The sequence below is a fragment of the Equus quagga genome, chromosome 11, assembly GCF_021613505.1.
Source record: "Equus quagga isolate Etosha38 chromosome 11, UCLA_HA_Equagga_1.0, whole genome shotgun sequence".
NCBI classification, from domain to species: Eukaryota; Metazoa; Chordata; class Mammalia; order Perissodactyla; family Equidae; genus Equus; species Equus quagga.
This window is the reverse complement of record NC_060277.1, coordinates 30,683,176-30,701,126: the sequence shown is the minus strand read 5'-3', so window position 1 is coordinate 30,701,126 and position 17,951 is coordinate 30,683,176.

Genomic DNA, 17,951 nt, shown 5'->3' with positions numbered 1-17,951 from the left:
AATTTTGTTTTAATTTTTTTTAAGTGAGTTCATAGTAGTTTACATCATTGTGAAGTTTCGATTGTACACTGTTTCCTTCCCATCCCCATATAAGCACTCCCCTTCACCCCTGTGCCCATCCCCACCCCCTTCCCCTGGTAACCACTGAGCTGTTCTCTTTGTCCATGTGTTTATCTTCCACATATGAGTGAAGTCATATGGTGTTTGTCCTTCTCAGTATGGCTTATTTCACTTAACATAATACCTTCCAAGTCCATCCATGTTGTTGCAAATGGGATGATTTCGTCTTTTTTATGGCTGAGTAGTAATTTACTGTATATATATATATATATACACCACACCTCCTTCATCCAATCATTGGTGGATGGGCACTTGGATTGCTTGCATATCTTGGTTATTGTGAATAGTGCCTCAGTGAACATAGGAGTACACAGGTCATTTTGGATTGTTGACTTCAAGATGTTCAGATAGATACCAAATAGTAGGATTTGGGGTCATATTATATTTCTATTTTCAGTATTTTGAGGAATCTCTATACTGTTTCCCATAGCGGTTGCACCAGCTTGCATTCCTACCAGCGGTGTATGAGCATTCCCTCTTCTCCATACCCTCTCCAACATTTGTTAATTTTAGGCTTAGTGATTATAGCCATTTTACCAGGTGTTAAGGTGGTAGCTTAGTGTAGTTTTGATTTGCATTTCCTTGATGATTAGTGATGTTGAACATCTTTTCATGTGCCTATTGGCCATCTGTATATCGTCTTTGGAAAAATATCTGTTCATATCCTCTCCCCTTTTTTTGATCGGGTTGTTTGTTTCTTTGTTGTTCAGTTGTGTGAGTTCTTTATATATTATGGTGATTAACCCCTTCTCGGATATATAATTTGCAAATATTTTCTCCCAGTCAGTGGGTTGTCTTTTGGTTTTGATCCTAGTTTCTTTTGCCTTGCAGAAGCTCTTTAGTCTGAAGTCCCACTTGTTTATTTTTCTTTTTGTTTCCCTTGTCTTAGAAGACATGGTATTCAAAAAGATCCTTTTAAGTTTGATGTCACAGAGTGTACAACCTATATTTTCTTCCAGAAGTTTTATGGTTTCAGGACTTATCTTCAAGTCTCTGATCCATTTTGAGCTTATTTTTGTATATGGTGTGAGATAATGGTCTACCTTCATTCTTTTGCAAGTGGTTGTCCAGATTTCCCAAGACAATTTATTGAAGAGATTATCTTTTCTCCATTGTATGTTCTTGGCACCTTTGTTGAAAATTAGCTGTCCATAGATGTGCGGTTTTATTACTGGGCTTTCAGTTCTGTTCCATTGATCTGTGTGGCTGTCTTTGTACCAGTAACAAGCTGTTTTGATTACTATGGCTTTGTAGTACATTTTGAAGTCAGAGATTGTGATACCTCCAGCTTTGTTCTTTTTTCTCAGAATTGCTTTAGTAATTCGGGGTCTTTGGTTGCCTTATATGAGTTTTAGGATTCTTTGTTCTATTTCTATGAGGAATACCATTGGGACTGGGATTGGGATCGCATTGAATCTGTAGACTGCTTTGGGTAGTATGGACATTTTAACTATGTTTATTCTTCCAGTCCATGTGCATGGAATCTTTCTCCATCTTTTTATGTCATCATCTATTTCTTTCAATAGTGTCTTATAGTTTTCATTGTATAAGTCCTTCACCTCCTTGGTTAAATTTATTCCTAGATATTTTATTCTTTTTGTTGTGATTATAAATGGAATTGTATTCTTGAGTTCTCTTTCTGTAAGTTCATTGTTAGAGTATAGAAATGCAATTGATTTTTGTAAGTTGATTTTGTACCCTGCAACTTTACTATAGACATTGATTATTTCTAGTAGTTTTCCAATGGATTGTTTAGTGTTTTCTATATATAAGATCATGTTGTCTGCAAACAACGAGAGTTTCACTTCTTCATTTTCTATTTGTATTCCTTTTATTCCTTTCTCTTGCCTAATTTCTCTGGCCAAAACCTCCAGTACTATATTGAATAAGAGTGGTGATATTGGGCACCCTTGTCTTGTTTGTGTTCTCAGAGGGATGGAGTTCAGTTTTTCCCCTTTGAGGATGATGTTGGCTGTGGGTTTGTCATGTATGGTCTTTATTATGTTGATATAGTTTCCTTCTATCCCCATTTTGTTAAGAGTTTTATCATAAATGTCTGTTGGATCTTGTCAAATGCTTTCTCCATGTCTATTGAGATGATCATGTGGACGTTATTCCTCATTTTGTTAATGTGGTGTATCACATTGATTGATTTGCAGATGTTGAACCATCCCTGTGTCCCTGGTATAAATCCCATTTGATCAGGATGTATGATCTTTTTGATATATTGATATATTCAGGCTGCCAATATTTTGTTGAGAATTTTTGCATCTAGGTTCATCAGTGATATTGGGCTGTCATTTTCCTTTTTTGTGTTGTCCTTGTCAGGCTTTGGTATTGGAGTGATGATGGCCTCGTAGAATGTGTTAGGAAGCATTCCATCTTGCCTACTTTTTTGGAATAGCTTGAGTAGTATAGGTATTAAATCCTCTTTGAAAGTTTGGTAGAATTCTCCAGGGAAGCTGTCTGGTCCTAGGCTTTTATTTTTGGGGAGGTTTTTGATTACTCTTTCAATCTCTTTACTTGTGATTGGTCTATTCAGATTATCTATTTCTTCTTGATTCAGCTTTGGGAGGATGTGAGAGTCTAAGAATTTATCCATTTCTTCTAGATTGTCCATTTTGTTGGCATGTAGCTTTTCGTAGTATTCTCTTATAATCCTTTGTATTTCTTTGGTATCTGTTGTAATTTCCCCTCTTTCATTTCTAATTTTATCTATCTGATCTTTCTCTCTTTTTTCTTTTGTAAGTCTGGCTAAGGGTTTGTCAATTTTGTTTATCTTCTCAGACAACCAGCTCTTTGTTTCATTAATCCTTTCTACTACCTTTTTTTGTTTCAATTGCATTTATTTCTGCTCTGATTCTTATTATTTCTCTCCTTCAGCTGATTTGGAGATTTTTTATTCTTCTTTTTCTAATTCAGATAGGTGTAGTTTGAGATTGCTTATTTGGGATTTTTCTTCTTTGTTAAGGTGAGCCGGTATTGCAATGAATTTCCCTCTAATACCTCTTTTGCTACATCCCATATGAGTTGATATGGTATGTTTTCATTTTCATTTATTTCCAACTACTTTTTTTATTTCTCCTTTAATTTCTTCAACGATCCATTGGTTGTTCAGTAGCATGTTGCTTAGTCTCTACATATTTGTCCCTTTCTCAGCTTTCTTCTTGTAATTAATTTCTAGCTTCATAGCATTGTGATTGGAAAAGATGCTTGTTATTATTTTAATCTTCTTAAATTTACTGAGACTTGCCTTATTTCACAACATAGAATCTATACTTGAGAATGTTCCATGTGCACTTGAGAAGAATGTATATTCTGCTGTTTTGGGATGGAATGTTTTATATGTATCTTTTAAGTCCAATTGGTCTAGGTTTTCATTTAATTCCAGTTTCCTTGTTGTCTTTCTGTATGGATGCTTTATCCATTGATGTGAGTGGAACGTTGATATTCCCTACTATTATTGTGTTATTGATATCTCCTTTCAGGTTTGTTGATAGGTCCTTTATGTACTTTGGTGCTCCTGTGTGGGGTGCATAGATATTTATAGGTGTTATGTCTTCTTGATGGAATGTCCCTTTGATCATTATATACTGCCCCTCTTTGTCTCACTTTACCCGTCTTATCTTGAAGTCTATTTTGTCTGCTATACGTGTTGTGACACCTGCTTTCTTTTGTTTGCTGTTCTCTTGGAGTATCATCTTCCATCCCTTCACTTTGAGCCTGTGTTTGTCATTGGAGCTGAGATGTGTTTCCTGGAGGCAGCATATTGTTGGGTCTTGTTCTTTAATCCATCTCACTACTCTGTGTCTTTTTATTGGAGAATTTGATCCATTTACATTTATGGTGATTATTGATATATGAGGGCTAAAGGCTGCCATTTTATCATTCATTTCCTGGTTCCCCTGATTTCCTTCATTTCTTGTCCCCTGTATTTCAGCCTACCAAAGAGTTATGTAGATTTTTATGTTGTGTTTCTTGGTTTTCTCTTTATTTATTATTTGTGTCTTTGTTCTACTTTTTTGTTTAGGATTTACCATGAGGTTTTTATGCAAAATCTCATAGATAAGATAGTCCATTTTCTGATGGCCTCTTATTTCCTTAGACTAAATCGATTCAGTCCCCTGCCTCTTCTTCTCCTATGTTGTTCTTGTCACATCTTACTCCATCTTGTGTTATGAGTTTGTGGCTGAAATGACAAGATTATCTTTGTTTTTGGTGTTTTCCTTGCCTTTATCTTTAATGCTATACTTGAGTATTTGCTAAACTTTCTGATGTATAGCTACAATTTTCTGACTTTGTCTATCTATTTATCTCTTTACTCTGGGCTTTATAACTACTTTCTCTATTTTTTTTCAGGTATGAGGGCTTTTTTGAGGATTACTTGTAGAGGTGTCTTGTGGCTACAAACTCCCTTAGCTTTTTTTTATTTGGGGAAGTTTTTATTTCTCCATCATATCTGAAGGATATTTTCACCAGATAGAGTATTCGTGGCTGAAAGATTTTGTCCTTCAAAGATTTTAATATGTCATTCCAATCTCTCCTAGCCTGTAAGTTTTCTGCAGAGAAATCCACTGAAATCCTGATAGGGGTTCCTTTGTAGGTTATTTTCTTCTGCCTTGCTGCCTTTAGTATTTTTCCTTTGTCATTCGCTTTTGCCAGTTTCACTACTATATGCCTTGCAGTAGGTCTTTTTACATTGATATATTTGGGAGATCTGATAGGCTCTTTCACATGGATTTCCATCTCCTTCCCTAGGTTTGGGAAATTCTCTGCTATTATATCTTTGAATAAGCTTTCTGCTCCATTCTCCTTCTCTTCGCCCTCTTGAATACCTGTAATTCTTATGTTGCATTTCCTAATTGAGTCAGATATTTCTTGGAAGCTTTCTTCATTTCGTTTTAGTCTTAGTTCTCTCTCTCCTCCTCTATCTGGAGCATTTCAATATGTCTGTCTTCAATTATGCTGATTCTATCTTTGATCATATCTACTCAAGCATTCAGAGAATCCATATTTTGATTTATCTCATCCATTGTGTCTTTCATCTCCAATATTTCTGATTGGTTCTTCTTTATAGTTTCAATCTCTCTTGTGAAGTAGCTCCTTAACTCATTGAATTGTTTCTCTACATTCTCTTTTAACTCATTGAGTTTTTTGGTGATAGCTATTTTGAATTCTCTGTCGTTTAGGTTATATATTTCTGTGTCTTCAGGATTGATTTCTGGGTCCTTGTTATTTTCTTTCTGGTCTAGAGATTTAATATAGTTTTTGATACTGCTGGAGGATGTGGCTCTGTTCTTGCAGATTGTGATATTATTTGGTCATAGTTACCAGCTATCGCCACTGGGTGAGGTTCAAGAACTGCATATTCTCAGCCCTTTGTGTTTCACCAGGATCCCAGGTGCTGGATTTGGTGCTGGGCAGGTGGGGGGAGGGGCACTTTCTTCTGCGTGCACTCAGGGATTTCTCACTCTGCCATTGCTATCTGCTTTCCTCTGGTGTTGGCTTGATGACATCACCCCCACGATAGCTTTCATCTCGGTATGGGGCTTTCCCCTAAGCTGAAAGGGATCTCAGGGATCTTTGATCTTCCGATGAATGGGCTCCCCCTCGCCCCTTCTTTCCCTCTCAGAGGTGTGTGCAATCCCCAGATCACAGTCTTTTGGGGAGGGAACAACATTTTCTATTATCCTGTTCCACCTCCTTTGAGGGGGCCTCCAGCCTCTTTGCCTTCTGACATATGGCTGCATGGGTCTCACAGATTTCTTTTGTGTTGTGTGGATGTTCTCTGTTGGAATATGAATGTCTTTTTCATTGTATCATGGAAATGAATGTCTTTTTCATTGTATCATGGAAAGGAGAGTTCACGGGGAGAGCTCACTCTGCCATGATGCTGATATCACCAAAATCTACCTTTCTCTGACTTTTGAGAGTGTTTGTGTAGATAATTCTATACAAATATTTGCTTTTCCTAAATACATTTTTCTTAAATACATTTATTTTTCCTTAAATATTTGAAGGAATTTTTATCAGTGAAACCATCTGTGCCTCAAGTTTTCTGTGGGAAGTTTTCAAATTATAAGTTCCTTTTTTTTAAATAGATATAAGACTATTCAGACTTTGTATTTCGTATGTTTGTTTGGTAATATGTATATTTCAAGTTGTTTATTTCATCTTTGCCAGAGAGCAAAATTATTTTTCTCTATGGTGGCTCAACATCAAGGTAATTAAGTAAGTTCTTTCAGAACAAGAGAGAAAATTCAAATTATAATAATAATAGAGTATAACTTTTTGTAATACAGGTCTACTACACTGTGTAACACAAGCTGACTAATGAGAAGAATTAAATTTTTTTCTGGCGTTTAGATTTCACTTCATTGGAGTTTAACTTGAAACACTATAGTTATAACTGTTTCACTGCAATTTGTAGTGTGCATAAGAGCAGTGAGCAGTGAGATGTTGAGAGCTCCATATAAGGTTTGTAGAATCTACTCAACTCTGCCTTTACTGCATGAAAGTAGCCATATACAATGTATAAATGAATGTGTGTGATTGTGCTCCAATAAAACTTTACTTATGGGCACAGAAATTTGAATTTCATGTAATTTTAATTACGTCAAAAATTTTCTTCTATTTATTATTTTTCAAGCATTTAAAATTAACCCATAAGCTGTACAAATACAGCCAGTGGGCATATTTGGGCTGTAGTTTGCTGACCTCTATTCTAGGTTGTCAAAATTATTAATAGAAATGTGTTCCTAATATTGCCTTGTTAACATATTAGCATCTGTGGGTCCTCTTGTGATGATGCACTTTTTTCCTTGATATTAACAATGTGTTTTCCTGTGCTTTACATCCAAAAACATCATCTGAAAAAATACTTGCAATTGCACGTTAATTCTAGTAGAATTTAACTTATTAAATTTTTCATCAATATTTTAAAGCAAGATAAATCTTTTTGATTTTCAAAGTGTGATGGTTAATTTTGTGAGTCAACTTGATTGGGCTAAAAGATGCCTAGACAGCTGGTAAAATATTATGTCTGGGTGTGTCTGTCTGGCTGTTTCCAGAAGATTAGCATTTGATTTGGTATACTGAGTGAAGATATCTGCCTTCACCAATGTGGACCTGCATCATCGAATCCACTGGGGACCTGAACAGAATAAAAAAGTAAAAGAAGGGTGAATTCTCTCCTTCTCTTCTTGAGCTGGGATATCCATCTTTTCTGCCCTCAGATATCAGACTCCTGGTTCTCAGGCCTTCTGCCTTGAATTGGGAGCTACACCACAGGTTCCCCTGGTTCTGGAGCCTTAGGACTCTGACTGAATCGTACCACCAGCTTTCCTGTGCTCCAGCTTTCAGACAGCAGATTGCGGGCCTTCAGATCTGAGAATTATTTTAGAGACAAAATCAGATGTATAAAAGTGGGTCTCTAATGCTTAAAATTAAAAAAGAACATGTAGAGTTTACAGCAAAATTTAGGAAGGCGTATAAAATCTTGAATGGAAATGAAATTATTGTTCAATTAAACCACAGATTCATGAGATGTAGAATTAGTTCCATCTAGAAAACAAAAAGAAAAAATTCTACTAAAATCTTTTTATGCTCTGTGATAAAGGAATAGTTTGATGTTTTAAATCGAGTTCTTCTATGTGAAACTTAGTTGATAGCATTACTAAAGCTAGTCATGCTCATTAGTCTTTTAAATTTGGTGAGGTATTGTAACTTTTGAACAGTTCTAAACATTTAAAAATCTAGAGAAATGTTTATTTCAGAACTTCATTTTAGTGTTATATTTTAACAAAAATAATTATATTCCCCTGGGAAATAGAATTTCTTAAGTATTTTTATTATAAACTTATTAAAGTTTAATTTCTTCCAAATAAGTACAGAAATAAAATTTAATTAAATATTTTGTAATCTTCATAAAGAGTGATTTTAGTCCTTGACCTTCACATTATATTATATACTTTGAGATTAGGTAATTTTTCCTAGAGGTAAGACATGCCAGAGATAGCTTTCTGTTTTATGAATTAAGCATGTGAAACACTAAATGGCTGATTACTTTAGCTAAACCAAGATATTACTGCAGAATTAAAAGCTTTGAACTTTTATGAATGTACGCCAGCCACTTACTAGTTCCTTCTATTTTGCTTTGTTTTATTTTCTTGTGACCTTAAAAGTAAGTTCCAACAAGGTAATTATTTCTTTGTGTTTAACATACTGTATGCAGTCAGGGATTACATACCTACATTTCCAATTATACGTTGACACTCTTGATCTTCATTTCTGCTTTTGTTCACTGCATTCTGATTCTCAAGAGATATAGATCCACATTCCCTTCTTCTGCAGTTTCAAAATCTAAAAGTCTCCAAAAGTATAACATGCATTGTTTTTAAGTTTGGTATAACTGTAGTTAGACAATATTATTTGAATTTACATGTGGCTCTTTAAGTCTTTATCTCAATTAGTGTGAGCCCTTATATATTTAATTGAAGTCATACAAATGTTTATGATTGTAAAGTGTTGTCTCAGATATTGTCAGGGTTGTTTAGTTATAATATTTAGTGCACGCACCATGTTACCTTTGTAAAAATCTGAAAAGAATCTGAATTCCAAAACACCTCCCTCTGTATGTGCTTTGGACCATGGATTGTGGATTTTGTAAAAGCAACTCTATAGCCTCCGTACAGATGGTATACCTTGATTCCCTGCTGACAGTTAATCTGTCATAATGACCTGTGTTCCATTCTGCTGCTTCTAAATCTCTTAAAATATTTCACTTTCATGGCCAAAGACCTACATCCCTTTCAATTCCTTATTTTAACAGTTTATTCTTCCTACCTTCCACCAAATGATGATAATGCTCCCAAGGGATCACATATTTGACAACATTATTTTTTTTCAGAGAAGACCATTTTGTGACCTGCCATTCTTTACTAATCATCACAGTTCTCCCAATTTTTATTATTTTTGCATTTCATAGTGAAGCCTTCCTGTTATACCTGTCTCTACTGAATTCTTCATGCACTAATCCATAAGGTCTCCTGAGGAAATGAACTATGACTTGAAGGAAGAGTAAGAATTAAGATGAACATAGCATATGCAGCTGAACATGTCAGGGTGATTGAACAATATTTGCAAAGTTCCTAAGAGAATTCTTATCTTCATAACTTGGTTAAAAGTGAAAGAACATGAACATGATTGAAACATAGAGACTAAGGGTGAAGATATGGGAAATATGAAGTTAGAGAAAAGTATAAGCGCTAGGTAGTACAAGACCCTGTGAAACAATTAAAAATTTTAATTCTTATTCTAAAAGCAATGGGTAACCATGAAAATTTTAAAGAGAGAAGGAATATGGTCTGATTTACATTTTAAGAAACAATGTGGCTGAAATATGATAACTAGATCAGAAGGGCGCAACAATGGATGTGACCAGTCTAAAGGCTATTTATCTAACGTAAGTGAAAACTAAGGATAGTTTGGACAACAGTATAATGATATGAATTAGGATAATAGTGGATTATTTTTAAGTAAAAATAATTTTGTGCTAGGTTTCTGTTTTTTTAAGTTGCTATATGCTCATTTTATTTATTCAATAGGAATGTTGGAAAAGCTTAACACTTTGGGAAATAAGTTTGTTACGAAGATGTTGGACATGACTGTTAATGCTCTCAAAGAAAAATTATACCAGACAAATTAAACGGACAAAGAAGATTTTATTTACAACTAGTGGAATAAGAGAGAGAGATTGAACTGAGCTCCAAGCCGAAGTTAAAGTCAGGAGCATATATAAGCACCAGGACGAGCTAGTGGAACAGTACTGGAGGAAGATAGGCGGGAAGTTGGTCAATGTGATTAGGACATCTGTGTTTGCTAATTGGTCTTCTTGGAGCTAGGCTCCTCCACCCTCCCACAGAGACAGGGGAAATGGGGGCACTATCTTACTTGATGATTACATTTCAAAGGGATGGTTCCTAGGTTCTTGAGAATGATATTCCTGGATTGTAAAATTGGTAAGAGGCTGGGAAAATATTTACATGTCAAAGGGGCAGAGAATTAATTTATAATTGCAAGTTTTCTAAAGTAAATGCTCTGAAAAAGGGACATCAGGTGTCTATTGTGAGGAAGAACCTGATCTAAAGTTTAGTCAAGCTGACAGGAACAGTAAGACCATCTCAGTCAATGAGTAGGGAAGAAGTCAAATATAAACAGTCTGGGGTGACGTCCACAGATGACCATGCTCTGAATTGTGGAAAACAAGCTGGAAGAAGGAAGATTTTGAGTCAAACAGGAGAATGCTGGTTTGCAGGTATAAAATTTTCCACTGTTGACAAGTTTGAACATAAATAGGGTGATAGAGGAAATCTTATTGAAAATAAGGACGTTGGAAAACTGAGGGACTGGATTATTGGATGAGTCATCTAATGGATGTGTAAATCTATGTAGAGGGTAGGAATTCAGGCAGTAAAGAGAGCTGAAATCTAGGTTTCCAGGAGTCCATCGAATGAGCAAGAAATAAGCAATTTCTCTTGGAAAATTAGGAGAGGATGTCAAAAGGAAAAGGAAGAGAATGTTTTAAAATGGGAATAAGGGGGCCAGCCGAGTGGCATAGGGGTTAAGTTCATGTGCTCTGATTCAGTGGCCCAGGGTTCACCAGTTAGGATCCTTGGTGTGGTCCTACACACTGCTCTTCAAGTCATGCTGTGGTGGCGTCCCACATACAAAACAGAGGAAAGTTGACACAGGTGTTAGCTCAGTGACAATTTTCCTTACCAAAAAAAAAAAAAAAAATGGGGAGTAAACTTCAAGGCAAAATCTATTTACAAGGAAATAGAGTTTGACAATAGTGGAGTAACCTGCCAATCCTAAAGTTTATGGTAGGAAAGAACAATGAAGGGGCAGAACTTGAAGGTCATAAGCGAGAAAGTCCTTAGGAAAGAATTTTCTTCTACTTAAAGGAAGGAGGTGGTGGCAGTGAGAAGAGACTGAGGTTTTGGAGAAGTATGAGAGATATTTCCAGAAGATAAGAGGAAAGTTTTGAGAAATAGAGAAGTTAAGGGCTCTGTGATTGACAAGAAAGTAAAGAGAATTATGAAGGTAAATGTGTAGTTGGATCAAAGGTAAGGAATGCTGGGTCCTATAATGTGAGAGTTGAAAGCCGTGGTGAATTTAGACTCAGCATTCTTGGGAGAAAGGTGAACAATGAGCTTGCATGATAGGAGGTTAAGCTCACTCAACAACAATGGTAAGTTTAGAGTTTAGAGCCACAGTCCTCATACCATTGTCCTGAGGCACTGTGGGTAAGAGCTTGCAGCTGCAGTTTGGCTCATGTGTCCTGGACTGGTAGGTCGGTCAGGTTTATAGTGTGTCTTTGATGATTTACTGTCTTTCCCTAAAGCCTTTTCATGGAAGAGAAATAGAATGTAGCCAATATTCATGTTTCCCAAACATGAGTGATTAGAAGATCCTTTTAAAGAAACCATAAAACTACTGTAGATTTTCTATGTTAACTTAAAATATTTTCGTTAAAATATTTTTTGTATAAATATGGCAAAACAATTCATTGAAATGTTAAATTGCATTAGTTTGTTCTCCCTCTATTGTCTTCTTTCTGGATTCTTCCTCACCTGGATTATTTCCTCTGAGATCTTTGGTAGAACTGAAAAAAAGATGCTGCTAGGAAACTTTATGTTTTGTAAAACACCATTGAAGTTATGCAGGATATGGCAGCTGTTTAGTGAAGGAATTGAGGGTGGTGCCTTTTGAAAGTTGAGAAGTGGGGACTAAAGGTTCTCACTGACTCACATTGGGCTGAGGTCAGTAGCACCTTAGAGCAGGGAGGGGAGAAGGGGGTTGTGCCCAGATTCCTAGCAACATGTGGAGTATGCATTTTGTACAATTTGACTGAATTTTCTATAGTTAAGTCTGCCTTAGAAATAGCAAAGCCACAGGAAGGTCTTTTATTTATTTATTTATTTTTTTGAGGAAGACTAGCCCTGAGCTAACTACTGCTAGTCCTCCTCTTTTTGCTGGGTAAGCCTGGCCATGCGCTAACATCCGTGCCCATCTTCCTCTACTTTATATGTGGGACGCCTACCACAGCATGGTGTGCCAAGCGGTGCCATGTCCGCACCTGGGATCCGAACCGGCGAACCCAGGGCTGCTGAGAAGCGGAACGTGTGAACTTAACCGCTGCGCCACCGGGCCGGCCCCGTGGGAAGGTCTTTTAATTGCCTAACTATTTAAGGCATAGAGTAATGAACAAAATTTAAGAGATATGTAAATTATAAGATCACTTTAGAATTTTTAATAAGTGAAATTTGTAAGAATTGAGATGAATAAATTGTAAGAATTGTGGAAAACCCAAGTGTAGATGTCTATTACTCTACACTTGGATATATGGGTCTGAAACTCATGAGACAGATATGAGATGAACATATGTATTCAGAATTTATCAGCATTCAGATAATAATTAAAACAGGATGCAGATAATGTTACCAAGGGAAATGATATAGAATGAAGAGAGGAAAAATAGGATATTACACAAAGAAACGAGACTGAAGATGTAGTAAGAGAAAAAGAAGCTCATTAAGAAAATTAAGTGTCTGGCAGAGTAGCAGGAAATTCAGAGTCATGTAAATGGACGTGAAAACATTAAGGCAAAATTAAAACTATCAAAAGCTAGAGTGTGGGCTGGTGATAAAATATAAAAGCACCAATTCACGTCAATTACACTTACCATAGTAGGCGACTATTTCAATGAAGAGGCGGTTGGGTAGGGAAATGAAGGAAAGAAAGAGAGTGACGTACTTGAGGAATTCATTAGAAGTGTGGAAGTAGAAACCTGAAGTGAAGAAGATAACTTCTGAAAGGACGTAGAGAGAGAGGCTGGTATTTAGAGCAAGGTCCAGGGCGGAGGAAGAATTTGTTTTTTCACAAAGTGTGCGAGGAATTTTTGTGTGTAAAGGTTGATGTGAAGAGCCAGCAAAAAGTGAGAGGTGGAGGAATGAGAAATTTGGAATAATTTTTCAGAATTTTGGGGTGAAGTGGAGGCTGGCGTAGATGGTAGGCTTGATCTAGAGAGCAAGAGGAGGGAGACACTTTTCATCTATTAGAGATGAAAGAAGGATGGATGGAGGACAATAAGTTTCCACAGGAGCACAGAGGAATGATGATGTACTTGATAGGTCCTATCTTTCAGTCAATTAGGAATCATCTGTGCAGAGTGAGTAGAAAGGTAGAGGATAAAGGGAAGTAAGTGAAAAAGGTTTGAAATAGCCTTGGAGAATAACGGGAGACTGAACTTATTGGGAAAACAGAAGAATTGCCTGGTAGCTCTAAAAGGCCATGAAGATTGGAAACTGGGGATTTCGGGTGCCTACTATACATTATATATTCCATGACATTTTTCCCTGGTTAGGTTCAGCTGCCTTGGTAAATGGGTAAAAATAGCATATATTTTGGTTCCTCTAGACTTACAGTTTGGTACACTGCAGTCTTGGGTATAGACAGGGGCTTGGTTGAAGTGGCCCACGTGGAGAGTAGCCTATACTGGAAAAGAAGACTATGTGACAGGGTTTATAGATTGAGAGAAAGAAGAAGAGTTGGAAACTGGATATTTGAAAAGGTTAAAGAACAACTATAAAGTGAATAATTGGTAATAATTAAAAGAATAATATTTTTGTCAGATATTAATTTTAAGATTTCCAAATAAAAGATTCACTCAAAAATACTTACTGAGTTTCTCCAGTATATGAAAAATTGTCCTTAGCATTGTGGAAATGAAGATGGGACAAGTTTTCTGCTCTTATGGAGCTGAAATTCTAGCCAGGTGGATAATAACAAAATAAAAGAATAATTTGGTTTGATAGTGTCTATTGCAGAGGTGACTGAGGGTGAAAAAAAGCACTTCTGAGGTCCCTTAGCCAGGGCGGTTGTTTAACAATGCCACACAGACAGTGTGAGGCACTTATGTGCTGTCCAATTGGGGCAGTCAATCATCGGCTTATAACACAGGAAGGTACTTCTACTGCTGACGGGATGAGAATTAATCCCTACCATCACCACAGCATAGGCAGGGCACAGTACCCTGACCCTGGGCTCGGAACTAAGATCAGAAAGCTGCAGGGTCGCAAAGATACAAAGAAAGGCCACTCGAAAGCTAACTGGTAGTAAGTAGCCAGCAATTTCACAGAAAGCGTGAGAGGCCATCAATCTGCTTGCAATTTGATTGATAGAAATTGTATTTTTAGCAAATTTTTGGATGTTTGTTAAAGACTGAGAATATGGATCTTATCCATGGGAGGGATAGCCCAATATAAATTCGCATGTGGAACAAAAACATCAAGGAATGGAAATAAGAGAAGGAACAAAACTTACAGAAGACCTGAATATGATCAGAATGAAAACTTTCCTTTTGTACACCACATTAAGGATTTTTGTTAATTCCTATTGAGAAGATAATTACAAATTATTATTAGAATATACAGGTTTTCGATTTGTCAATTTGGGGTATGTTTATGCTTATCTTATCATGATTGCAATATGTTCCTAGTCTAAGTCCACTGTATGCTTTAGTCATTCTCAACTACCTTTTTACTCCATAATATCTCTAAATCTTCTTGATATTGTTACTGAAAAGTACCTAAAAGTATGTCAGCCTACCTGGCTTCTAGTGTTTAAAATGGGTATATCAGTAACTCTGCCTGTGTAACAAATTATTCCTAACTTAGTGGTATGAAACAACCTTTTATTATGTTTGCAGATTTTTGAAGGGAAGGAATTCCGACAGCTTATAGCAGGGTTGCTTGTCTCTACTCCACAAAGTCTTGGGGAACAGATGGAAGGCTTGAAGCCTGGAGGCTGTCATCATCTGAGATCAAGTTCACTCACAAGGCCAGTGGTTGATGCTGGCTCTTGGTTAGAAGTCCCCAGTTCCTCTCTGCGTACTTTCTTTGTGAGGACTAATGTCGGCTTTGACTCAGCATGGTGGTTGGTCTCCACTGGCAAATGTCTTGAGAGAGAGAGTAAGAAAGAGAGAGAAAGTGAAGGAGAAGCCATATCATGTTTATGACCTAGACTAGGAAGTAATACAGCATCATTTCTATATATTCCTTGAGACACAGAATTCTGCACAGATTCAAAGGGAAGAGAGATTCTGAATCATTTCTCAAAGATCATATAAGACTACAATATTCCAGTAGTCATTTTTGAAAAACATAATCTGCCCCAGTGGGTAATATTAAGCAGTGTTCCTTAGAGAGAGAGTTGTTTTGAAAGAGGCTAATTTCCTTTCGGTTTTGTTACTGGTCACTTGTGCTTTGTGCTATAGGAACACAGTGTGGAAATGCATTCATTCTGTCCAATGACATTGAGCGATATTTTATAGAGTAGGCGATAGTTGAGTGATCTATTTAAGGGAAACGGAGTTTATCAGGTAGAGAAACTAAATTCGTTGTATCACCCTGTACATGTGTGAGGGAGTAATGGCCTGTTCAGAGAAGGGTGATTGTCCCTAGTGAAGAAAGATGAGGTTGGGAACATCACATATAAGTCCATTCAAGCACTATTTAAAAGAGCAATCAGTAACTTCAGCTTTAGTCCAGATAAGCTATGATTAACATATACACGCATTTTAGGCAGATGTTATTACTATCTGATAATCTGAAATCAAAGGATGTTTTTAGTAACAATTAAGCTTTTTAGCATTTAAATATATTACAATCAGTAAAAAGTAGTTGTTTAAGAATTGTTTCCCGATTATCGTACGTATCTTGGGATATACTTCATTTTTAGTGGTAAAGATGTCTAGCTATCTATCAATATGCAATCTTCCCTTTCAATGTATAAAAATGTAGCTAAAAAGTGGCTGTCCTGCCAAGGAGTACATTTACGAGCCTACATTTCTCATGGCTAATATTGTCCCACGTGAGTAGTTCTCATCACTGGAATATGAATGGAAGTGATATGTGCTCTTCTAGTCTAAGACTTTTGAGGAACAATTGTGTCTCTTCCCCAAAGCTGCGTGCTGATAATAAGGCCCTGGGAAATAAAAGACTGCTAAAGAAAGAAATCTGCATCCCTGAGTCCACATGCAGAATAGAGACACCTACTGATCAGTAACACCCCTATTGGATGGCAATACAGTAAAAAATGAATATATATTATGTTTAAGCCAATATGCATTGTGAGTCTGTTTGTTATAGTAACTTATGATAAACAAACTGATTAACTGAACCATAATGCAAACTGAAGATTGGTCTGACAGTGGCTGTGTCAATTTATATATGATTTAATTCTTAAGAGATCTGAATTTGACCTGAATTATTGATCTAACTTTTCTCTTTTCAAATAATATTTTTTCTCTTGTATGAATTATTTTTTCAAAGCTATTTCTTTTGAAGATGAAAGACATCATTGAAACAGTGCTATTTACCTTGAGCAAAATTGAATATAAGTGGAGATTTTCTTAGGCGATATAGACCATCGTTCATAAGCAGGTAGCGAGATTTTCTTTCCCTCGAGATAGTTGTCAGAATCAGAATTCCTTAGGACATCATGATATCTGTGTAATCGAATATTGATTAAAAATTCACATGTGAAAAAAAGAAAAGAAAAAATATAGTGACCATTTCACTCTCTTGAATATCCCTCTGGAATCTGAGTTAAAAAGATAAATAAAAAAATATTGTGAATAAAATAAACAAAAAATTACATTTGAATGAAACATATGCAGATATACTAAACCTTCCTTATAATTACTTTTAAATGGATTCTTTATATTTAGTTTATTTCTCTTCTTGCTCTCTTTCTCCCCTCCCATCACTTGCTTATCTAGCATGAAACACATTGATTTATGGTTAATACTTGAAGTAGAAGAATAGTTTATGAACTCGTGATAACTCCTGAACCCTGTGACAAGTGAAATAAATATTTTTTATAAAATTTAACTATTTGTCTAGACAGAATAAATCTTTTGGTGTGCTTTCAATTAAATAGCCAGGATCCAGATTTTTTGGAGACACTAGCACAGGATACTAAGCATTGGATTATACCCACAGTGAATCTGAGCTCAAAAACCTCAGTTCTAGCTCCTATTCCAACTCTATTATACGTAGTCTCTGGCAAGGACCTCATTCTACATTGAGGCTGTCTCACTCACCTCGAAAATGACTAGCTTGTGTTGATATTGCTGGCACTACACATGTGTTACCCAAAATTTAAATGGCTGTTAAATGAAAATGAGTTTGGAAAACAATAGATTAAACAAAGCTAAAGATCTTAGTTTTTTCAGCCTTTAAAATTCTAGTATAACTATGAATCTCTAAAGTTTAAGGATGCTATGTGATTGTTCCCAAATCATTTGATGATATAACAACACAACAGTAATTTCACATGGACTTAAGTAGAAACCTATACTGTGTCCTTCAACTATAATATCTTATAATTCCAACAATAATTTTATTAGAAAAAATTTAAGGTTAGAGACAATTAAACAAAAGCTTTACAGTGATCTTTGGGAGTGATCTAAGTTGAAAATTTTTCCTGATATTATTATATTTATGTAGTCTATTGTAGATAATTGAGAAAATACACGCATTTTCAAAATAAAGTAAAACTCACTCCAAAATTGCATAATACGGAGATAAACATTGTTAGTATTTTCTCTACTTCAGTATACTTTATATTTGTATCCATCCTTTTAGAAAATTGAGATACTATTTAAACACATTTTATATCTTGCTTTTCATAAATATATTAATACCAATGGCATTTTTGTTTTTATGAAAATGTTAATTATAATATTCCATTATATTACAATTATT